An 11,268-nucleotide genomic window follows, 5' to 3' on the forward strand; every position below is an offset into this window, starting at 1 on the left:
ACACTTCACTTTAATGAAAGGATGTAAACTGATTTGCCGAATTCGAAGATGCACATTCGACCCTGAGGAGCATATGATCTCATTAAAGAGCATATTTTTATAAGGTTGTTGTGTAGAGTTCCTGAGAACAGTAGTAGCAAATTAATCTGAAAAGAAGACTTGGGACCAGGTCATAGATCATCTCTCTAAGGAATTTAGGCTATATTTAAAAAGCTGTGGAGTCATTATTTTTGTTTAACAAGTAGAAATATTATGAGATAAGCAGTGTAGTAAGAATATATTAATTAGGACATTTAAGAGGTATTAAATAAATGTTTGATAAACCAAACAAAGAGGGTGGACAAAAGGATCTATTAGATGATCTCCAGGAAGATAAGAATGAAGTAATAAACTATGACGGTAGAAAAAACAATAGATTTGGTCAACATGACGAAACTCCATCTCTACTAAAAATGCAAAAAAAAATTAGCTGGGCATGGTGGCACACACCTGTGGTCCCAGCTACTCGGAAGGCTGAGGCAGGAGAATCATTTGAACCCGGGAGGTGGAGGTTGTAGTGAGTCGAGATCGCACGACCGCACTCCAGTCTTGGCAGCAGAGCAAGACTTCATCTCAAATAATAATAATAATGTAGAAATGCTATTGATATAATGCTAAGTAAAAAATTATAACAGTAGGATTGTAAATCATTGTACATACACATATATGTAGAAAGATTGGGGAAAAAATAAAATGCTAGCAGCATTTTTAAAATAAAAAAAAAAAAAGAAAAAACAATAGATTTATCAGATTGGGAGAAAGCGAAACTTGGTTTAAACCTTATTTAGTCACTAACGCAGAGACATGTTTTTCCCCCATACAGAAGCCACAGTGTAAACAATGGGGACATTAATGATCAAACCTCTTAGCTTAAAAATTATGTGACTTTGATCTAATCAATTTTTTTTTTTTTTTTAATAAAACAATTTTGAACGCGAGCATACCAGATCTTTGTTGTAGATGAATTGTGTTTGCTGCAAGGGGCAAATGATCTCTACGAGATAGGTTGGAATAATACCATTAATGCAGCACTGAATATGGGTGAAGGATATTTCTGTGAAAATAATGAGCTCAAGTTGGAGCAGGAGCTCAGTGACTGGTAAATTAAGGCAGACTCTTTGGAAATGCCCTATGAAAAGCCACACTGCAAATCACAAACACTGGGATATAATCCAAATTGGGAAGATAGTCCAAGGAAACATACATAAAGCCTCTAATTAAAGCCTCATGAGGACATTGATAAAATCTGGAAAAAACACTTAGAATGAGAGGAAGGAATCAGTGACACAGACAAGTGCCCTAGAAAAAAATATGCCAGTGGAAGAGATTGTGCAATAAGAAAACCATAGAAAAGCTGAGAAGGAATGGTCAGTGCAATAATAGCAGATTCAAGAATGTGAACCTGGCCGGGCATCTGTGACTCAAGTCTATAATCTTAGCAGTTTGGAAGGCTGAGGTGGGAGGATTGTTTGAGTCTAGGAGTTCAAGATCAGCTGACATAACAAGCAAGACCCCATCTCTAAAATAAATGAAAAAATTAGCTGGGTAAAGTGATGTGCGCCTGTAGACCCAGAGAAAGGAGAAGCTGAGATGGGAGGATCACTTGAGCCCAGGAAGTCTAGGTTGCAGTGAACTATGATCATGCCACTGCACTCCAGCCTGGGCACAGAGTGAGACCCTGTGTCAAAAAAAAAAAAAAAAAAAAAAAGTAAGAATGTGTACCCTTTCAGAAAAAAAAAAAAAAGAACAATTGACCCTTGAACAACGTGGGGGATAGAGGGTTAGGCGGTTAGGAGTACCACTCCCTACACAGTAAAAAAATCCGCATATAACAGTTGACTCCCTCAAAACTTATCTAGTAACACTTCACTGTTCACCAGAAGCCTTACCAATAACATAAATAGTTGACTAACACACATTTTCTATGCTATGTGTATTATATACTGTATTCTTGCAATACAGCAAAGTAGAGAGAGAAAATGTTTTTATGAAAATGATAAGGAAAGAAAAATATATTTACCATGAATTAAATGGAAGCAGATCATCATAAAGGTCTTCAGCCTCATCATCTTCCTGTTGAATAGGCTCGGGAGGAGGAAGAGGAGGGATTGTCTTGTTGTCTCAGGGGTGGCAGTGGCAGAAGAAAATCTGTGTATAAGTGAATCCACACAGTTCAAACCCAGGTTGTTCAAGGGTCAACTGTAGTGCTAAATATAACCTTTGTCCTATAGTGTCACATGCAGTAGAGAGATAATTTTAAACAATATTATTCAAAGAGAGAGCTTAAAATGTTGTACAAGGAAGGTCATTATTGACCTCCAGTATAGTTTCACTTCGTGATAGGGCCTAAAGCCAAAGAATAATAAGTGTTTTAGGAGAAATACAAAATATACTGTTAGTATTTCAAGATATTCAGAGATATAGAAAGGAAGTAAGTCCTATTTAATGTGTAAGCCAGATCCACAAAAGACTTTTTAATACTCTGAGTTACTTGTATATCCTGTGGTACCTAGGAAATTTATTTTCTTGCACTGAGTGTTAAAAAAACACACATTGACTTGAACTAAATAATATCAATTTGGGCAAAATGTAAGCAGAGACAATTACTTTTAAAAATGTAAAAGTATAAAAGAAGCCAAGAATACTCAATGGAGAAAGGCAACAGAAGTTGGGGATGAAGAGGGTATCACAAATAATATTAGAGAAAATAAATTGGAGTTATAATAATAGTGAAAAAGGAGAAACAACATAAATATAGTAAGAAATTTTAGGTATGCATGGATGGTGTGGCTGCGAGGATAGGGTTTGGCAAGAAAGCAAATGTGTAGAAATTCCTGAGAAAGTGCTGTCAGTTTGCACACGTCATGGAAAGCTGAGCCAAGGTTGGATAACATGAAATTCTAATGCATTGTAACAAAAGGAGTCTTTACCTATTTTGCTTCTCTTCGATTAGGCTTGGAAACCTAGGAAGAGAAGAACACAAAAGAAGTTACATGTAGTCAAGATCAATATCAAGCTTTTTTTCCCTTGCTTCTGCAAGGATCATATGCATTCAGAGCACAGGGTGCTGAAATAAATCACAGATAAAAACTATGGTTGGGAAAGAGTCATCTGCATGATAGTGAAGTTACCTAGACTGAAGATAGAGGTGAGATTTTTGACTTTATTGCAAGTGGAGTTTTTGAAAATATTATTAAAAAATCTGAACTTTAAGCATTGTGTCCATTGAAAGATTAAAGGGGAGTCTCCAGGCCATTCCAGGGAATGAGGCCGCTAGGTCCTGTCAGTGTTTTGGAGACAGCATTTACTCCTTGGCAATAACGGAGGGATTCAGCAGAACATCCTGGGGTGTTATGGGAAGTGCCCCTGGGAGAGCACACCAGAGAACAGGGTAGCTTGCAAGGACAAAGATTATAAAATCTCAGCTTGACCAAGCCATAAAGCTGCCTGACTTCAAGGACCACATGAGCTTAGATCCTGGATCTTTCAACAGTGATTAGGAGGGGCTGAAACAGGTGTACTGCCTGCAGTTTTCAGGTACCATAAAAGTAAATATCACATACACTTCTCTTTACCTGAAAAAAGTCAAACTCATTACTTTGAAGTTATACCTTGTATTAAAATTTCCTAAAAAGAGTAGTTTTCATGTCTCCCCTGGAGATTATGTATAAGTTAAATCTAATATATTGTAATATGTGATAATATAATTAAGGAACAGAAAGTAATGGAAATTCGTCAATGAATTAATCCTTGGAAGACTACTATAAGATACAGAAGGAATAGATATTATTTTATCTCAGGAAAAACTGAGGCATTGAATAGCTACCTATCTAAAACCATTTTTTAAAAAAAGCTGAAAGCTATAAATTGTAGAAGATTTTATATTGTACCTGACCTAGCTCAGAAAAAAAAAAAAAAAAATCAAAAGAGGCAGATTCATTCTTTCCAGGCATGCCCCGGGAATGATGGAGGATTCTCTTTTTATGTTAATCCATTCTCTTTGAGTCAAAAGCTGACAGTGCACAGACAACAAAGGGACTGCTAAGTCTGCTGTCCAAAAATACTCACCACAATTTGTCAGGCTTCACATTATACATGGCTTTTTACACATCGCTGGCCTCTAAACATAAAAGATCCTGTTGGTTTCCCTAATTAAATAGAGTGAGATCAAAGGTTCACCAATGTCTATCTGACTGTCTCACGGTATTCCAGAACTGAAAGTAAATGAGAAGTGCAGGAAAAATGTGTCAGAAGTTCCAGAGATTGAGCTCTCTTTTCGGTTTCTTTACCTTTAGAAAAAAAAAAAAAAAAAGCCAAGGCAGCCTCTGAATGCTGCTCTTATTTCTTTTGTTGGTGTTTTTCCTTAACTAGGTAATTGTTTTGTCCTCACAGTTGTGGAAGACTGAAGTTCAGAATATAGAGATACCAGACATTTCATCTGTGTAGAAAAGATGACATTGCATTAGGGTCCAAAAATGCTATAATGATTATTTTCTAGGTACAAAAAAGACCCTGACACATGCTTTTTCATAAGCCAATAATATATAATAGAAGAAGATGCATTAAAATAAAATATGGCTGGTCTTCAGTGACTAAACTCCTACTTTAGAATTGTGAATCCATCCATAGATTGTTCACAATGGAGTTACTGTTTACAGGAAATTCCAATGTCAAAGAGATGATCTAATCCTGATTCCTTTGGAGTGAGTCAATATTGATTATTCTCATTAGGGGAACAATAAGTAATGGATTTGGAAAAGGCCTTCTCTTTTAGGACTATTATGCTTTGGCTGAAAAAAGCTTTGAAAAAATTCTTAAATATCTAAGGGAAAATATGCTAGGATGTAGTCACTACATCTTTCTCCCTCCAAACATATTTAATTATTCCAAGATTCATAAAGATAAAAATAAAATAAGTTTATATTAAATAAACAACTTTTATCTAATAGATGTTTTGTATCTGATATGGTCTCTTATATGACTCTAAACATACATCAAAGACTTTCACATGGGTTTTCTATGTAACATAAAATAGGCTAACCAAAAGTTTAAATGACAAATAATTATCAATGAAAGGTTACCAGGAAAAAAAACGTAAATGCTTGCATACTTTACTAAGCAACAAAAATTACTTTCTTCAATATGCTCTTTATTAAAATGTAATAAAAATCTCTCCTGAGAACCAGATGGTAGATGACATGATAAATTAAAGCCCTACATAAGTGCGAATAGAAAAAAAAAACTTGCCGCTGACATAAATGACATTTACAATATCACATGTTTTTTCTAATGAATATGAGATGATCTTGATATTGCAAAAGACTTTTATTCCAGAAATGAAACAGCTAGAGGAGAAAAAAGTGAGGCAGCAACTTGCAGCTCTATAGAAACAGAAAATGCTATCTATGACCTATATTACAATTTGAAAAAGAATATTTGAATAGTAATGAAAAATTGACACAGCTAGAAAGAATACTGATTATTTTTCAATTAGGATGTTCTCTTATTCTCTTATTTCTATTTGTCTGACATGGAATAAAAATAAATTATGTGTCTAATATATTTAATATCTACCTAAGTACCTTGATTCTGGTCAAATGTGCTCCAAATTATTATGTTAATATTTATATGATTATGCCACAACTTAACTTACCAGCATATGGAAAGGTCTCAGTAAGTGCTTATGAGAACCTATGATATTCTGGGTTATCACAGGCTTAATTTGAAATATTTCTCCACCATTTACCAGCTGTATGATTTTGGGCATGTTACTGAACTACTGAACTACTCTAATCTTTTGATTTCTTTTCCTAAAATTGAGGATTTCATTAGTATATGCTAAAATATTAGATTTAAACAGGGTGATGTAAACAACACTTAATAAACATCTGACACAGGTTAGACTTCAATAAAGCATCAGTCATTATTATTATAGTTCACAGGTTATAATAAATACTGACAAAAAAGTAAATTAAATACTTCAACATTAATTGAAGGCCATTTGCTGTCTCAGTTACAAGTCTCATTTCTTAAGCTACAACATAACCTGTTTTGGCAGACCCTTTCCAACAGTTGTTATTCGTGCCTGGCTATGAAAACATTAATGGCTGTGCATACCAAACACATCTCAGCTAATGCCATAAACCAAATATATAAACATTTTAGGAATTGTTTCTTGTTAGAAATGGCCAATAAACTGCTTATTGCTTTGCAAATACTGGACCTGGGAAAATAATGCTACATCTGCTAAAATCTTACGGGGAGTAGCTGATGGCCCATTAATTACATAAATGTGGAAGAAACAAACAAGAATTGTATGACCTTAACAAATCTGGTCATTAAGTATGCTCATACCAAGCTGAGAAAGAAGTAACATTTTGAAAAAGGAAAATAAATAAATAAATAATATTCTTAGATAAATTTTAGATTGATCATAGCAAAACGTAATAGATAGCCATGAAAATGAAAATATTTAAACTGAAAGCCCATATCAGTTAGCCTTATCTCAGTAGTAGCACCTTTTCTCACCTAAGTATATGGCAGTAACTAACTTTACTGGTAGTCTGTCTCAGTGTTAAAAATAAAGTTGAATGCCAGCCCACTTCAACAAAGTCATATATATTGATATAAATTAATAATAGGAGAGATTTTCATCTTACCTAAGAATTTGAACTCAACATTTTTGCAAACATTACATTTTCTTGGCGTTTGTAGAGTCAAGATGTGAGGGTTTAGTCTGGGAACTAATCTCACATACTGTATTTAGTAAACAGTTCATTTGTTTCCCAGTTGATCATCATTCATATCACATATTGTATATTAAAGATACATAAAAGAAACTGATTTATAAATTCACATGGATGATATATGAGTTAAAGTCCCAGCATGAAACAATGGTCTTCAAAGTGTTTAACTGAAACAAATTTCATAGAGGGTGTCTATACATGGAGGTGAGGATGAAGTTAAGGACACCAAGAAAAGCTAGAGAAACAGTAAGGAAATAACAACAGCAGAAAGTCAATAGCTCCCTGAGCTGAAAGGGCTAAAAGAGAGTGCAGTGTTTATGATTGTCCAGCCAGAGAGAGATCTATGGAAGTGGACAGCCAACAGGAGCTGAAGGCACGGAGGAAGAGAACCACTCACAGAACAAGAGAGCAGTAAGTATTAACACCCAGACCAGTCTTTCCTCCTAGCTGTCATCTCCATCACGTACCTCCCATTGGCTGAACACGACGGAAAATCAGAGGACAAGGAGCTGACAGAATCTCTAAGGTTCAAACTCCCAGGCCACAGAACAGCATAGAGAAGAGCTGGGATTGAATAAGGAGTTCTGGGGCGAGAGAGAGGATAAACAAAATGAAAAGCACAGATGAATAAAATGTGACTGGATTGCAAACTTAACTTTTAAAGTGCATGATAGTGATACTATAAAAAGCAATGACAAAACTTTATGGTAACTGTTTCACGATATGCACAAAATTGTTTCATCCACCACATTTCAGCTTTAAGTATTTTTTAATTCATACAAATGCGTGCAATAAAGTGCAATTACATCTCAATTAAAGTTCCAGTGCAATTAAAGCACATTGAAAATAAATGATACAAAACAAATCTTTGGTGTTGTTTTTGTTTGCTTTTACTGGGATTTTGGTTCTTTAAAGTACCAATCTGTTATAGAGATATAGTGGAAATACATGGACTTTCTATGTAGTTTAAAAAAATAAACAAGTTATAGTAAGTCATTTATCAAAATATCCCATTTAAATTGAATATAAAAATTTTGGATTTGAAATGGCAAAGAAAAGATTAAAATAAGCATTTGTGCATTCAAATTGAAGGATATATGCATTAAAGTTTTGGCGGCATTTTAATAGAAGACATTGGGAGAGCTGACAAGCTCTCAAAATGTTCAAAGGTGATATAAGCATCAAAATCAGTAAATGAATTTAAAAATACTAATGCTGAATAAAACATCAGCTTTCATTTGCAACCCAAACAATGAATGCTACGTGTACACTTATCTTCTAGGTTCTAACAGAGTAGAATGTTATGGGAGGTTAGAATCAGGGCTAAAGAATAAACAAATATTCCCTTGACTCATATTATATTAAGAAATTCAAAATATCAGACTAAGTGATGCTGGTAACACAAGGAAGTCTACAATATTGCTTCTCATTTCTAATGTTTACAATTGAAATGAAGAGGTGAGACTTCAACGCATCAATATTCTGTTTGCACACACACACACACACACACACAATAGTACTATAGAAGAGTTTGACAAAATCCTTACATCAAGTGATACGTAAATAGGAAATAATTAAAAAGAAAGTGGCATTTGGATTGAACTTGACAGATGTGTAATAATGAGCTCAGAAGAAAAGGACACTCAAAGAATGGAAAATGGGGCAAAAATAAAATTAATTGAGAAAACAATATATACACTTGCACATACATATCATTTAAACGGCATTATCTAAATGGAATTCTTGAGGGAAATACTTTGCAGTATGTATAGATAATTTTGCAAAAGCAGGCAAAATCTAATTATCAGTGACCTTATGAGGGAGATTATCCCAAAGGCATAATCTGATGTTCATCCTATAGACAATAGGAAACCACCAAAGCTATTTCTGATGAGGAATGGTCTGATGAAAGAGATTTAGAACGAACTGCAACAGTTAGAGAAGAGAAGAAGAAATAAGACATTTCCAGAGGGATATGAGACTGAAATTGTAAGAATAAGTGGTAAAGATTTTTCTTTTTTTGAGACAGAGTTTCACTCTTGTTGCGCAGGCTGGAGTGCAATGGCGCGATCTCGGCTCACTGCAACCTCCACCTCCCAGTTTCAAGCGATTCTCCTGCCTCAGTCTCCCAAGTAGCTGGGATTACAGGTATGTGCCACCAAGCGTGGCTAATTTTTTGTATTTTTAGTAGAGATGGGGTTTCACCATTTTGGCCAGACTGGTCTCGATCTCCTGATCTCAGGTAATCCATCCACCTCGGCCTCCCAAAGTGCTGGGATTACAGGCATGACCCACAGTGCTCTGCCTGGTAAAGATTTTTTAAAAGTATGTGTGTGGGGAGGGAAAGATACGGAAATATTTAGGAAATAAATAAGGTAAACTTGCTTTTTGTTTAGAACAGGACACCTGTGGAGAATAGAGAGTTAACGATGAGTTAAAGATGACTCCAAGATCTCAGTCATGGTAATCAGAACAATGCCAGCAGTGGAAACCATGGTAGACAGCTGGCCGTAGAAAGAGCTCAGGCCCTCTGGCATAAAGCAGCCTCAGAGGGCAGTTCTCAGAGCAGCTTTGGAGAGGAAACTTCAGTGCCTTTACTCAAAAATCTTCAGACTGTGTGATAACTCCCAGGAAATTTTGTTATTGCTGGTCTTTTAAATTGTATTTATTTTTATTTTTAGGTTTTATTTTATTCTTAGTTGACAATAATTGCATATATTTATAGGGCAGAACATGATGTTTCAGTACATGTATACATTATGGAATGATCCAATTAGGCTAATTAGAATATCCATCATTTCAAATATAATATTTGTCATTACTTTATGATGAGAACATTTAAAATCTCCTCAGCTACTTTGTAATATCAATACATTATTATTAACTATAGTCACCATACTGGGAAATAGAACACCAGAGCTTATTTCTTTTATCTAACTGAATCTTTGTACCTGTCTCTCTCTTCTCATCCACCACATCCCTTTTACATCCTCTGGTAATAATCATTCTACTCTCTACTTCTATGAGTTGAAGTTTTTGAGATTTCACATATTAGTCAGATTACATGGTATTTGTCTCTCTGTGCCTGACTTATTCCACTTAACATATGTCCTCTAGCTTCATGTATGATGTTGCAAATGACAGAATTTTCTGTATACAGAAAACTATAAAACGCTGAGGAAAGATGACATAAATTGAAAGATATCTCATATTAATATATTAGAAGAATTAATAATGTTAAAATGTCGATAGCACTCAAAGCAATCTACAGATTTAATAAAATTCTTATCAAAATTTTAATGTCATTCTTCATAGAAATAGAAAATTCAAAAATGTCTATGGAACCATGAAAGACCCCAAATAGCCAAGGAAATCCTGACCAAAAAGAACAAAGCTGGAGGCACCACAGTACTGAATTTTAAAATATATTACAAAGCTATAGTAATCTAAACAGCAACATACTGGCATAAAGATAGCAACATCGACCAATGGAATAGGACAGGGAACACAGAAATAAACCTACACATCTAGGATCAGTTGATTTTTAACAATGGTGCCAAGAACACTCAATGGGGAAAAATGGTCTCTCTAATAAATGGTATTGGGAATACGGGACATCTATATACAGAGAATAAAAATAGATCCTTATCTCACGCTCTCTATAAGAATCAAATAAAAATGGATTAAAGATTTAAATGCAAGAATCAAGAAATTTTATGCTTTCTAGATTTCATAGTTCCAACCAAATGCTTTAGGGCAATCTTGAAGACGTTTTACCCCCAGATTATGAAAGTGTTACTTATAGTCATGTTTAAGTTTATATGCTATTATAAATATGTTGAGTGTCTCGTGATTCCTAGGGTTCTGTGAGGCAGAATAGAAATGGTGGTGATGACAATTGCTTCAAAGAGAATAAAATACCTAGGAATCCAACTTACAAGGGACGTGAAGGACCTCCTCAGAGAGAACTACAAACCACCGCTCCATGAAATAAAAGAGGATACAAACAAATGGAAGAACATTCCATGCTCACGGGTTGGAAGAATCAATATCGTGAAAATGGCCATACTGCCCAAGGTAATTTATAGATTCAATGCCATCCCCATCAAGCTACCAATGACTTTCTTCACAGAATTGGAAAAACCACTTTAAAGTTCATATGGAACCAAAAAAGACCCTGTATAGCCAAGACAATCCTAAGCAAAAAGAACAAAGCTGGAGGCATCATGCTACCTGACTTCAAACTATACTACAAGGCTACAGTAACCAAAACAGCATGGTACTGGTACCAAAACAGAGATATAGACCAATGGAACAGAACAGAGGCCTCTGAAATAATGCCACACATCTACAGCCATCTGATCTTTAACATACCTGACAAAAACAGGAAATGGGGAAAGGATTCCCTATTTAATAAATGGTGCTGGGAAAACTGGCTAGCCATATGTAGAAAGCTGAAACTGGATCCCTTCCTTACACCTTA

At 35.0% G+C, this 11,268-nt stretch overlaps 1 long non-coding RNA gene across 1 annotated transcript in view; it reads right to left on the reverse strand.

Moving 5' to 3' along the window:
* Positions 1-2,136: 2,136 nt before the first annotated feature.
* LOC131381653 (uncharacterized) overlaps positions 2,137-11,268 on the reverse strand; it is a 46,284-nt gene continuing 37,152 nt past the window's right edge. The window contains exons 2-3 of the long non-coding RNA XR_009210530.1: positions 2,970-3,002; positions 2,137-2,187 (exon numbers count right to left, since the gene is read on the reverse strand). This is a non-coding gene — a long non-coding RNA (uncharacterized LOC131381653). The remainder of the gene's footprint in view (positions 2,188-2,969; positions 3,003-11,268) is intronic.

This window comes from Hylobates moloch, unplaced genomic scaffold (assembly GCF_009828535.3).
Source record: "Hylobates moloch isolate HMO894 unplaced genomic scaffold, HMol_V3 SCAFFOLD_17, whole genome shotgun sequence".
NCBI classification, from domain to species: Eukaryota; Metazoa; Chordata; class Mammalia; order Primates; family Hylobatidae; genus Hylobates; species Hylobates moloch.